The sequence below is a fragment of the Papio anubis genome, chromosome 5 (assembly GCF_008728515.1).
Source record: "Papio anubis isolate 15944 chromosome 5, Panubis1.0, whole genome shotgun sequence".
NCBI classification, from domain to species: domain Eukaryota; kingdom Metazoa; phylum Chordata; class Mammalia; order Primates; family Cercopithecidae; genus Papio; species Papio anubis.
Genome location: NC_044980.1, coordinates 162,264,147 through 162,277,951, shown reverse-complemented (window position 1 = coordinate 162,277,951; position 13,805 = coordinate 162,264,147).

Sequence of the window (13,805 nt, the reverse complement as noted above, 5' to 3'; positions counted from 1 at the left end):
AAATTAAACTTTAAAAAATACTAGTGGTTACCCTAGAGTTTGCAATATATATTTACAACTAATCTAAGTCCACTTTCAAATAACACTATAGCACTTAACAGGTAAGGCAGGTACTTTATAACAGAATATTGTCAGTTCCTCTCTCTCATCCTTTATTACATTGCTTTCATTAATTTTACTTATCCATAGGCTATAATCACCCAATACATTTTGTTGCTCTTATTATTATGAGCAAACTGTTATCTGTTAGATCAATTAAAATAAGAAAAAAGGTTTTATTTTATCTTCATTCCTTCCTTGTCTAAAGTTCTTTCTTTCTTTATGTAAATCCAAGTTTCTGACCTATATCATTTTTCTTCTCTCTGAAGAACTTCTATGAATATTTCTTGTAAAGCATTTGTACTGTGATACATTCCTTCATTTTTTGTTTTTCTGAGAAAGTATTTCTCCTTCACTTTTAAAGGATAATTTCACAGGGTGCAGAATTCTAGATTTTTTTCAAGACTTTATTTTATGCCACTCTTCTTTTTCTTTGCATAGTTTTTTTTTTTTTTTAATTTTATTTCCATAGGTTATTGGGGAACAGGTGGTTTTTGGTTACATGAGTAGGTTCTTTAGTAGTGATTTGTGAGATTTTGGTGCACCCATCACCTGAGCACTATACACTGCACCCTATTTATAGTCTTTTATCCCTCACTCCCTTCCCACCCCTTTCCCCTGGTCCCCAAAGTCCATTGTGTCATTCTTATGTCTTTGCATGCTCATAGTTTAGCTCCCACTTATGAGTGGGAACATGTGATGTTTGGTTTTCCATTCCTGAGTTACTTCACTTGGAATAATAGTCTCCAATCTTGTCAAGGTCGCTGCAAATGCCATGAATTCATTCCTTTTTATAGATTACTAGTATTCTATCATATGTGTGTGTGTGTGTGTGTGTGTGTATAGTGTATATATATATATGATGTGTATATATATATGTATTATGGGAGAGATAAGGATCCAGTTTCATTCTCCTCCATGTGGCTAGCCAATTATCCCAGCACCATTTGTTGAAAAGGGTGTCTTTCCTCTCTTTATGTTTTTATTTGCTTTGTCAAAGATCAGTTCGTTGTAAGTATTTGGGTTTATTTCTGGGTTCTCTATTCTGTTCCATTGGTCTACATGCCTATTTGTATACCAGTATCATGCTGTTTTGGTGATTATGGCATTATAGTGTAGTTTGAAATCAGGTAATGTGATGCCTCCAGGGGAAACTGAAATTATATTAAGCACTCCCTCAGACCACAGTGGAATAAAACTGGAAATCAACTCCAAAAGGAACCTTCAAAACCATGCAAATACATAGAAATTAAATAACCTGATCCTGAGTGATCATTGGGTCAAAAATAAAATCAAGATGGAAATTTAAAAATTCTTCAAACTGAACGACAATAATAACACAACCTATCAAAACCTCTGGGATACAGCAAATGCAGTGCCAAGAGGAATGTTCATAGCCCTAAACACCTACATCTCTTTCTCTTGTCTGATTGCTTTAGCTAGGATTTCCAGTACTATGTTGAATAACAGTGGTAACAGTGGACATCCTTGTCATGTTCCAGATCTTAGAGGAAAGACTTTCAGTGTTTACCCATTCAGTACGATACCAGCTGTGGAGTCTGCCATATATGGCTATCATTATGTTGAGGTATATTCCCTCTATGCCCAGTTTTTTGAGGGTTTTTATCATGAAGATATGTTGACTTTTATCAAATGTTTTTACAGCATTAATTGAAATTGAATTTTTGTTATTTATTCTGCTGCTAAGATGTATCACATTGATTGATTTGTGTATGTTGAACCATCCTTGCATCCCAGGGATAAATGCACTTGGTCATGATGAATGATCTTTTTAATGTGTTGTCGAATTTGTTTTGCTAGTGTTTCCTTGAGAATTTTTGCATCAATATGCACCAGTGATTTTGGCCTGTAGTTTTCTTTTTGTGATGTGTCTTTGTCTGGTTTTGGTGTCAGGGTAATACTGGCCTCACAGAATGAGTTTGGAAGTCTTTCCTCCTCCTCTATTTTTCCAAATAGTTTGAGTAGAATTGGTATTGGTTCTTTAAATGTTTGGTGGAATTCAGCAGTGAAGTCATCAGGCTTTTCTTTGGTGGAAGACTATTTTTTTTACAGCTTCAATCTTGTTTCTTGTTATTGGTCTGTTCAGGCTTTGGATTTCCTCATTGTTCATTCTTGGCAGGTTTTACATATCTAAAAATTTACCAATTTCTTCTAGATTTCCCAATTTATTGGCATATAGTTACTCATAGTTGCCATCAGTGATCTTTTTAATTTCTGTAATATGGATTGTGATATCTGTCTTTTCATCTCTAATTTTATTTATTTGGGTGTTCTCTCTTTTGTTCTTAGTCTAGTTAAAGGTTTCTTAATTTTATTCAGCTTTTCAAAAACTTTTTGTTTCATTGATCATTTCTATTGTTTTCTTCATTTCAAGGTCATTCATTTCTGCTCTGATCCTTATTATTTCCTTTCTTCTACTGATTTTGAGATTGGTTTACTCTTGCTTTTCTAGTTATTTAAGATGAATCATTAGGTTATTTGAAATTTTTTCTTCTTTTTTGATGTAGGTTCTCATAGCTATAAACTTTTCTATTAGTACTGCTTTTGTTGTATCCCATAGGTTTTGGTATGTTGTGTTTCTGCTATCATTTGTTTCCAGAATTTTTTTTTTTTTTTTTTTTCTTTTTTGTGACACGGAGTCTCACTCTGTCACCCAGGCTGGAGAGTGGTGGCATGATCTTGGCTCCTGCAACCTCCACCTCCTGGGTTCAAGCAATTCTCCTGCCTCAGCCTCCTGAATAGCTGGGACTACAGGCATGTGCTGCCATGCCTGGCTAATTTTTGCATTTTTAATAGAGACAGGGTTTCCCCATATTGGCCAGGCTTCTATCGAACTCCTGACCTCATGATCCACCTGCCTCAGCCTCCCAAAGTGCTGGGATTACAGGCGTGAGCCACTGGCGCCCAGCCCAGAAATTTCTTAATTTCCTTCTTAATTTATTCAGTGACCCGCCGGTCATTTAGGAGCATATTATTTGATTTCCATGTGTTTGTATAGTTTCCAAAATATCTCTTGTTATTGCTTTCTAGTTTTTTTTTTGTTTTGTTTTTTGTTTTTGGTTTTTTGCATTGTGGTCAGAGAAGATGCTTGATATTTCAATTTTTGCAACGTTTTAAGACTTCTTTTATGACCTAACATATGGTCTATCTTTTAGAATAATCCACGTGCTGAGGGAAAAAATGTTTATTCTGCAAATCCCAAAGTGCTGGGATTACAGGAGTGAGCCAAATAAGCTGTCTTCATGCTCACTCATTGTTTCCTTTGGCTTGATCAATTCTGCTATTAAAAGACTCAGATGCATTCTTCAGTATGTCAATTGCATTGTTCAAGCCCAAGATTTCTGCTTGATTTTTTAAAGTTATTTTGATCTCTTTGTTAAAATTATCTGATAGAATTCTGAATTCCTTCTCTGTGTTACCTTGAATTTCTTTGTGTTTTCTCAAAACAGCTATTTTGAATTCTATGTCTGAAAGATCACATATCTCTGTTTCTCCAGGATTGGTCCCTGGTGCCTTATTTAGATTATTTGGTGAGGTTTTCCTGAATGATGTTGATGCTTGTAGATGTTTGTCAGTGTCTGGGCATTAAGGAATTAGGTATTTATTGTAGTCTTCACGGTCTTGACTTATTTGTACCTGTCCTTCTTGGGAAGGCTTCCCAGGCATTCAAAAGGACTTGGGTGTTGTGATCTAAGCCATGTCTTCATTAGGAGGCACCCCATGTCCAGTAAGGCTGTGGTTCTTGCAAACTCATAGAGGTGTCATCTTGGTGCTCTTGGGTAAGATCTGGAAGAATTATCTGGATTACCAGGCAGAAACTCTTGTCCTCTTCCTGTACTTTCTCCCAAACATAAAGAGTTTCTTTGTGCTGAGCTGCTTGGAGCTGGGGACGGGGGTGACACAAGCACCCCTGTGGCTACCACTACTGGGACTGCACTGGGTCAAACCTGAAGTCAGCACAGCACTGCTTCTTACCCAAGGCCTGCTATAACCACTACCTGGCTACCACCTACATTCACTCAAGGTCCTAGGGCTTGATAATCAGCAGAGCTTTACAATCAGCAAGTGGCAAAGCCAGACAGGCGTATGTCCTTCTCTTCAGGGTAGTAAGTTTTCTTAGGCCCTGGGTAAGTCCAGAGATGCCATCCAGGAGCCAGGAACTGAAATCAAAAACCTTAGACATCTATCCGGTGTTCTATTATACTGCTGCTGAGCTGACACTCAAAGCATAAGGTGCAGTTCTTCCCACTCCTCCCTCCCCTTTTCATAGGCAGTGGAGCTGGGTGGTCACCCCATGGGCATCACCTCCATAGGCCCACAGGCAGTACTGCCAGGCTACTTCCAGTGTTCACTTAAGGCTGAAGGGCTCTTCAGTCAGTTTGTGGTGAATGCTGGCAGGCCTGGGGCTTACCCTTCAGGGCAGTGGGCTTCCCTCTGGACCCAGGACAGGTCCAGAAATGTCATTTAAGAGTTAAGGCCTAGAATTGGGGATTGCAAAAGCCTGCTTGGTGCTCTATCCCCCTGTGGCTGAGCTGGTACCTAAGGTGCAAGACAAAGTCCCTTTTAATTTTCTCTCTTCTTTTCTCAAGCAGAAGGAGTCTGTCACTGTAGCTACTACAGCTGAGAATGTGCTGAGTCTTGTCTGAAGGCAGAGTCTCACCCAAGGCCCACAGTATACTATCTGGGTATCACTAGCAGTTAGTCAGGGCCCAAGGGCTCTTTAGTGAGCAGATGATGGGTCCTGCCATAACTGGGTCCTTCCCTTCAAGGCAGTGGGTTCCCTCTGGCTCAGGATGTGTCTAGAAATGTTGTCCAAGAGCTAGGGCCTGGAATGGTGGCCTCATGACTCTGCCTGATGCCCTGTCTTACCTTGTAGTTGACCCAGTATCCAAGATGCACAATGAAGACCTCTTTGCTCTTCCCTCTTCTCTCCTCAGGCACAAGGAATCTGTTTTGGAGCCATGAGTTCTATAGCCTGTGGCTGGGGGAGGGGTCATGCAAGCACTCCCTTAACTGCTTTGGCTGGTATCCCAGTAGGTCATGTGCCCCTCAGTCCACTGGCTCTGAGTCCTGGTTAGCAGTAGGACTCACCTAGGAGTTGTAGTCCTTGTGACTTAGTCTGAGTTTCAAGTTGACTTAGGATGCCAGAATACTTTAGCCTGGTGGTAAGGCTTGTCGGAACTCAAGTTCTGGCTGCTTGGATATGTAATTCCCCTCTGGCTAGAGCTGGTCTATATGCTCCCTCTGTGGGTGGGCATCAGCTGAGTTAAGTCAGTTTTGCTTTCTACTGTGACAGAGCAGCACTGAGTTTAATGCAAAGCCTAATAATTGCTGTGCTTTTCTTCCCCAAGCACCCAGATTCTTTCTCTGTGCCATGCTGCCACTGTGGAGGATGGCAGAGAGGAGGCATCAGCAATTCAAGATTGTCTTTCCTACCCTCTTCAGTGCCTCTTTCAGTAATATGAAGTTAAAATCAGGTCCTCTGAGTGCTCACCTGATTTTTAGTTGTTATGAAGGTTCTTTTTTTGTGTGTAGATAGTTGTTAAATTTGGTGTTCCAGTGGAAACTTCTGTTTGCCATCTTGCTCCCCACCCTTCTGTGGGATATGTTTTTACCCACTTAATTGTGTCATTTGATGCACAAAAGTTTTTAATTTTGATGAAGACCATTTTACCTATTTTTTCCTTTGTTGCTTATGCTTTTCATGTTATATCTAAGAAATCACTGTGAAATCCAAGGTAATAAAGATTTAGCCCTATGTTTTCTATTAAGGGCGTTATAGTTTACTTCTTACATTTGGGTCTTTGATTCATTTTTGAACTTATACTTCCATATGAGGTGATGTAAGGGTCTAACTTCATTCTTTTGCATGTGGTTATCAAGTAGTTCCAGCATCATTTGTTGGAGAAACCATTTCCTCCCCATTAAATGGTCTTGCTACCATTGTTAAAAATCAATTGATCATACATGTACAGGTTTATTTCTGATTTACTTATAGTCTCATTTATTTCTCAATTATATTCCATTATCTATGTCTATCTTTATGCCAGTTCCACAATACTTTGTTTCCTGTCTCTTTAGTAAGTTTTAAAATAGGACTGTGTAAGTCCCCTAACTCTGTTTTTGTGTGTGTGTTTGTTTGTTTGTTTCAAGATTGTTTTGGCTATTGGGGTCTCTGGCAATTTTGTATAAATTGTAGAATCACGTTTTCATTGGGGTTTTGATAGGAATTGTATTGAAGCTGTAGGTCACTTTGGTTAGTGATGTGGACTGAATGTATCCCCCTGCCAAAATTCATATTTCAAAATACCAACTCCTAATGTGATGGCATTAGGAAGTGGAGCCTTTAGGAGGTAATTAGGTCATGAGGGCTCCACCCTCATGAATGGGGTTAGTGTCCTTATAAAAAGAGACACAAACTTATTCTCTGTCTCTGCTCTTCACCATGTGGAAGATACAAGAAGATTGCCATTTGCAGACCATAAAGTGAGCCCTCAGCAGGTACTGGATCTGCTGGCATCTTGATCTTGAACTGTCTAGCATTAAGAACTGTGAGAAGAAATGTTAGTTGTTTAAGCTACCCGGTCTAGAATAATTTGTTATGGCAGCCCAAACTGACTAAGACGGAAAGTATGGCCATCTTAACAATATTAAGTCTTTCAATTCATGTACATGAGATATCTTTCCATTTATTTAAATCTTTAACTTCTTTCAATAATACTTGGTAGTTTTCAGTGTGTAATAGTTTCACTTCTTTGGTTAATTTATTCCTAAGAGCTTTTTCTTTCTGGTGCTGCTTAAATAAAGTTATTTTCTTAATTTCATTTTCCAATTGTTCATTGCTAGTGTATAAGAATACTACTGATTTTTATATGTTGATTTTGTATACTGCAACTACTGAAATCATTTATTAGCTCTAATAGATTTTTGGGGAATTCTTTAATATTTTCTGTGTGAAAGATGATCTCATCTGTGAATATAGGTATTTTTACTCCTTCTTTCTTGATTTGGATGCCTTTTGTTTCTTTTTCTTGTCTAACTGACCTGGCTATTAATTTCAGTACAATGTTGAATATAAGTGTCAAGATCAGACATCCTTTTCTTGTTCCTAATATTAGGGGAAGAACTTTCAGTCTTTTACCAGTAAGTATGATTTTTTCATACTTTCATTAATTTTTTTCATTAATGCCCTTTAATTAGTTTAGAAGTTCTCTTCTATTTCTAGTTTGTCGAGTGTTTTAAAAATCATAAACAAATACTGGATTTTTTCAAATGCTTCTTCTGCATCAACTGAGATAATCATGTCAGGGGTTTCCCCGTCTTTGTTCTGTTACTACGGTGTATTAGTTCAAATAGTATACCCCCAAAATTTATCCATTTAGAACCTTAGAATGTGGCCTTATTTTGAGTATGGTCTTTGCAGATATAATTAGTTAAGGATCAAGATGAGATCATACTTAGTTAAGGTGTCCTTATAAGAAGAGGAGAGGACACACAGGGATGGAGATGTGGGCTGTGTGAAGACAGCCAGACATTGGAGTGATGGCTAAGAAGAATGCCAAAGATTGCTGGGAGCCAACAAAAGCTAGGAAAAGATTTCTTCCCTAGAGCCTTCAGTGGGAGCAAGACCCTGCCGACAACTTGATTTCAGACTTCTAGCCTCCAGAACTATAAAACAGTACATTTCTATTGTTTTAAGCCACTCAATGTGTGATAATTCATTTCACCAGAAACTAATACAGTATATTACATTGGTTTTCCTATTTTTAATTTACCCTTGCATTCGCGGGACAAATCCCACTTGGTTATGGTATATAATTCAGTATGCTGCTGGATTGAATTTGCTAGTATTTTGTTATGGATTTTTGCATTTATGTCCATAAGGGATATTGGTTTGTAGTTTTCTTCTGATGTCTTTGTCTGGCTTTGGAATCAGGGCAATACTTTCCTCACAGAATTAGTTAGGAAATAATCTCTTCAATTTTTTGGAAGAGATTGAGACATACTAGTTTTAGAAAGATCAGCTCTTTTTTAAGTATTTGGTAAAGTTCACTAGTGCAACCATCTGGTCATGAGCGTTTCTTTTTGAAAGTTTTTTTGACTACTGATTTGATTCCCTCTTTTATAGCTCTATTGAGATTTTTTATTTCTTCTTGAGTAAGTTTTGATAGTTTGATTCTAGGAACTTGACAATGTCATCTAGTATATGTAATTTGTAATTGTTTATAGCATTCTCTCATAACCCTTTTTACTTCTAATAACCCTTTTTACTTCTATAAGATTGACAGTACTGTCCCCACTTCCTTATTTTAGTAATTTGAGTCTTTTCTCCTTTTCCCTTGATCAGTCTAGCTAAAAGTTCATTAATTTTGATTTTTTCAAAGAACAAACTTTTGGTTCCGTAGATGCTATTGTTTTCATGCTCTCAATTTCATTTCTTTTTGTTCTCATCTGTTATTTTCTTCCTTCTGCTGGCTGTGGATTTAGTTTTTTAGTTTTCTCTTTTGGTTTTAGTTCCTCAAAGTATAAAGTTAGGTTATTAGTTTGAGAGCTTTCTTTCTTTAAATGCAGGCATCTGCAGATATAAATTCCCCACTGAGGGCTTTTGCTTTCATTACACTTAACAAGTTTTGTTATTGTTGTGTTTTGATTTTCATTCATTTAAAAATATTTAAAAATTCATCTTCAAAATATTTCCCTAGTGACTTCTTCTTTGATTCATCTGTTGTTTAAAGAGTGCATTGCTTTATATCTACATAGTATTTGTGAATTCTCCAGATTTTCTTCTTGTTGATTTCTCATTTCATTCCACTGTAGTCAGAGAAGATACTTTTTCAACTTTTAAAATTTATTGAGGCTAGATTTGTGGCATAACATTGGTCTGTTTTGCACAATGTTCTATGTACACTTAAGAAGGTGTATTCTCGTCTTGGGTGGAGTATGCTACATATTTCTATTAGGTCTAATTGCTTTGTAGTGTTATTCAAGTCTTCTATTTCTTTGTTTATATTTAGTTTATATTTATTATTGAAGAAAGTCTCCAACTTTTCTGATGAGTGCTGGTCTCTATTAAACTATTATTAAACTGTCTATTTTCACTTCCATTCTTGCAGTTTTTGCTCCAGATATTTAGGGCTCTTGTTAGGCACATATGTTTATAATTGTTTCTTCTTGATAGATTGACACTTTACTGTTCTATGTCCTTGTTAGATGTATAGGCTCATGTTTGTGAGAGTTCCAGGATTTGGGGGCTGATCAAGGACAAAGATATGGCCATGAGAAGCAGTTCCACAAAAGCCGTATTGAGTGGTGCATAGACAGAGTTGCACGAGAAGTAAGTCTCTCATAGCATGAGATTGCCCAGAGCCCACAGCAGGGCTGGGGCCATCTTCCAGAGAGGAAGAAGGCAAGGAAACTCCTGGGAGAGAAAGGGGCCAGAGAGTGGGTTCACATGTCCAGGTGAAGCAGCACAATGGGAAGTTTCTGGGTTAGGGAAGTCTAAACAGTAACGGTAGTTTAGGACCTCATAACTGCAAGATTCTCTCTTATCAATAAGCAAGAGCTGTTGTGGGTGAGGTTTTGCTGGTTATGCAAAGCAGGTAGGCACTAAATGTCTAAGAATACCCTTGTTTGGGCTATTTTAAAAATAATAGATTGTGTAAAAACTTGGGTTTGCTGCTGACAGCCTTTTGAACTTCTGGGTCTCAACCTGCAGTGAAGAAATAAGCTGGGGCCCAATACACAGAGGCCATCTTTTATATACTAATACAAACAAGTGCATTTTATATACTAATGTTTTTGTCTTTTGTTTGTTTGTTTTTGTTTTTGAGATGGAGTCTCACTCTGTCGCCAGGCTGAAGTGTAGTGACGCAATCTTGGCTCACTGCAACATCTGCCTCCCTGGTTCAAGCAATTCTCCTGCCTCAGCCTCCCAAGTAGCTGTGATTACAGGCATGCACCACCAGGCCCAGCTAGTTTTCATAGTTTTAGTAGAGATGGGGTTTCACCATGTTGGCCAGGATGGCCTCGATCTCCTGAGCTCGTGCACCTGCCTCAGCCTCCCAAAGTGCTTCATACACTGCGCCTGGCCTATATATTAATGTGTTTTATCAAATACATACTAATGTCTTTATATACTAATGCAGTATATACTACATTATACCACTATACTACTCAGTATATACTACTGAGTGTCAACTGGATTGGATTGAATGATGCAAAGTATTAATCCTGGGTGTGTCTGTGATGGTGTTGCCAAAGGAGATTAACATTTGAGTCAGTGGGCTCGGAAAGGCAGACCCACCCTTAATCTAGGGGTACCATCTAATCGACTGCCAGGGCAGGTAGAATATAAAGCAGGCAGAAAAACGTGAAAAGACTAGACTGGCCGAGCATCCCAGCCTACATCTTTCTCCCATCTGGACCTTTTCTGCCCTCGAACATCGGACTCCAAGTTCTTCAGTTTTGGGACTTGGACTGGCTCTCTATGCTCCTCAGCTTGCAGACAGCCTATTGTGGGACCTTGTGATCACGTGAGCTGGTACTTTATAAACTCCCCTTTTTATCTATCCTATTAGCTCTGTCCCTCTAGAGAACCCTGACTGATACAGATGGGGTTTCACCATGTTGGCCAGGCTGAGCTTCTGGCTCTGGGTGGAGATGCATTTAATGGGCTTCCACTGGTTCTGCTTAGAGGAGAAGAGGCTCAAGGCCTTAGATATGAGATAGGCCAAGTTAGGTGACTATATTTCTTTAAATACACTTTGTTTTGTAGATTTAACTTTGGATCCACATATGTATGTAATTATAAAAAAATTAAAATATTAGAAAAGCAGTATCTATACAAACTATTTCCGTCATAAACTTGCCTAGGTCTAACATTTATATGGAAGAGGTGAGATTTGGGTTCAGATAATCTAACTACGATCTTGACCATTATGCTAAACTATGTAACATTAAGAGGCATAACAGGTAAAGCACCTAACAAATCAGTAAACATTAGCTCCCTTCCACCAATGCCTTACTTGGGGAGACAACACACATTAACAAATGGTTTGCTACCTTCCTTCTAGGCCCATACTAAGGGTTCAGTATGTTTAATAGTGGAAACTGAACAAATCAAGGCTATGATTTTAAACTTTCGACCAACAAGGTCACTTTTTGAGTGATAATGGGGAAAAAATGTGCCTACTGGAATAGGGTAATAAGTTAGTCTTACATTTTCCTTACAAAAACAAAGATTTGCTAAACAGACCTATTTTTGTATACCCCTTGGGTACTTGAATAAAAGTGCTCATCAAAATGGAAATACCTCTACTTCTTCTGTTTTCTGTTCAGATCACTATGTATCCACAAACATCAGAGTCCCACATCTTATTTGTCAACAACTCCTGACAACTTTGCTTTGCTTAAACCGTATCTTGAATCCAACTACCATTCTATATTCCCACTACGACTGTTTCAGTTTGTGCTTACATTTCCTATTTGGACTATCAAATGGTCAAACTAGTCTTTTTTTTTTCTGCCTCCATTTAAATCTTTTTCTATATTTATTTTCTATTATGTCCTTGGACTTTTACTAAAAATAAATTGAATGATGGCACTATTTTGCTAATATCAATTAACAGTTGCTTCCCATCACTTACAGGGATGATTTTTCAAAATACATTCCTAGAAGACTCAAGACTCAATAGAATACCTGTCTCTAAGGGAGGGAAGGCAGAAGCTAGATGGATAAGGTTCCCTTGTCATCCCTGTTCAACCTTCAATCACAATTGCTTAGTTTGTTTATGTCTGTGTTTTTGTTTGTAAAAGGATTTCCCAAATTTGAGCTCTTCACAATGTTGCTTGTAATTTATTCAGATTTAATTTACTATTGATTGCTATTCACAAGTCCTAAACTTCCAGTCATTTCTAAGTCTTCAGTTTGCTGAATTAGAAATGTCGTTTCATGCCTTTATGTTTTGAGGAGCCATTTCTTCTACTTGTAGTGCTATTCTCTATTTGGCTCAGGAAACTTCTTAAACAACCTCTTCTTGGAGACGACAAAAATCTCTAATGTTCCTAGGCAGTTTCATTTCCCTCTCTCTGTTCCTATAGCACTTTGTACACAATGTCATTATAACCTCTATTTTTTTCATCTAATTTTTTCATCATTTATGAGCACCTGTGACTTTGGATGAGTAACTTAACCTCTTTGGTTTCATCGTCTTTAAAATGGCAGTAACTGTAATATCTAGCTCAGATATGTTGGGAGGGTTTAACATGGTAATACATGAAAGGGCTTGGAAGAGTGCCCAGCACATTAGGTTGATTCAAATTTCAGATAAAACAATTACTAGTAACACCACCACTACCACTTCTTATCTACGTGGGTGTTTTAAACTGTTGAGTTTTAAGGGCTTGGTTTTGTATCCCTAGCACACAGCTCATGTTGGAAGGAATTGATCTACATTCTCTAATATGCTGTGTGAATATGATCACTCATTTGATATCCTCAGCTTGAAAATACTTGTTCCTGATATGGTTTGGATTTGTGTTCCTACCCACATCTCATCTCAAATTGTAATCTCCAGTGTTGGAGGGTGGGCCTGGTGGGAGGTGATTGAATCATGGGGGCAGATGTCCCCCTTTCCTTTCTTGTAATAGTGAGTTCTCCTGAAACCTGGTTTTAAAGTGTGTAGCACCAGGCCCTTCTGTTCTGTTCCAGCCACGTGAAGATGTGTCTGCGTCCCCTTCGCTTTCCACCTGATTGGAAGTTTCCTGAGGCCTCCCTAGCCATGCTACCAGCCTGCAGAACCAAGAACCAATTAACCCTCTTTTCTTTATAAATGATCCAGTCTCAGGTATTTCTTTATAGCAGTACGAGAAGGGACTAATGCAGTTCCCTAGTGCCTTCAGCTTCTTTTTGCAAGACATATTATTTAATATTTAATATGAATATTCTACTTAGAGTATGTTTTTTGCAGAAAATTCAAACAAGTTTATTAATTTATGTAGATTTATGTAGTAATTTATGTTAACTTATAAACAAGCTTATGTAATTTAATTTCTTTTTATCTATGTTTCAATAGACTCTTTTTTTTTTTTTTTTTTTGAAGACAGAGTCTCACGCTGTCACCCAGGCTGGAGTGCGGTGGTGCCATCTCAGCTCGCTGCAACCTACGCCTCTGAGGTTCAAGTGATTCTCCTGCCTCACCTTCCAAGTATCTGGGATTACGGGCATGAGCCACCATGCCTAGCTAATTTTTTTTTTTGTATTTTTAGTACAGACAGGGTTTCACCATGTTGGCCGGGCTGGTCTCACTCCCAACTTCAGCTGATCCACCCGCCTCAGCCTCCCGAAGTGCTGGGACTACAGGCATGAGCAGCAGCTTCAATAGACTAATTGGAAGAGATGCCCATTGTGAATGTCAACTTAGCTGGCCCACAGTGCCCAGATACGTGGTTGAACATTATTCTGAACGTTACTGTGCAGATGTTTTTGGATGAGATCAGCATTTAAATCAGTGACTTAAAGCAGTTGCCTTCCCTAATGTGAATGGGTTTCATCCAAAGAATTGAAGTCCTAGATGGAAAGACTCAACTCCCCCAACAAAGGGAAATTCTGATGCAGACAGCCTTTGAACTTGAACTGCAGTGATCTCCCTGGGTCTCTAGTGTGATGGCTTTCGGACTGGAACTCA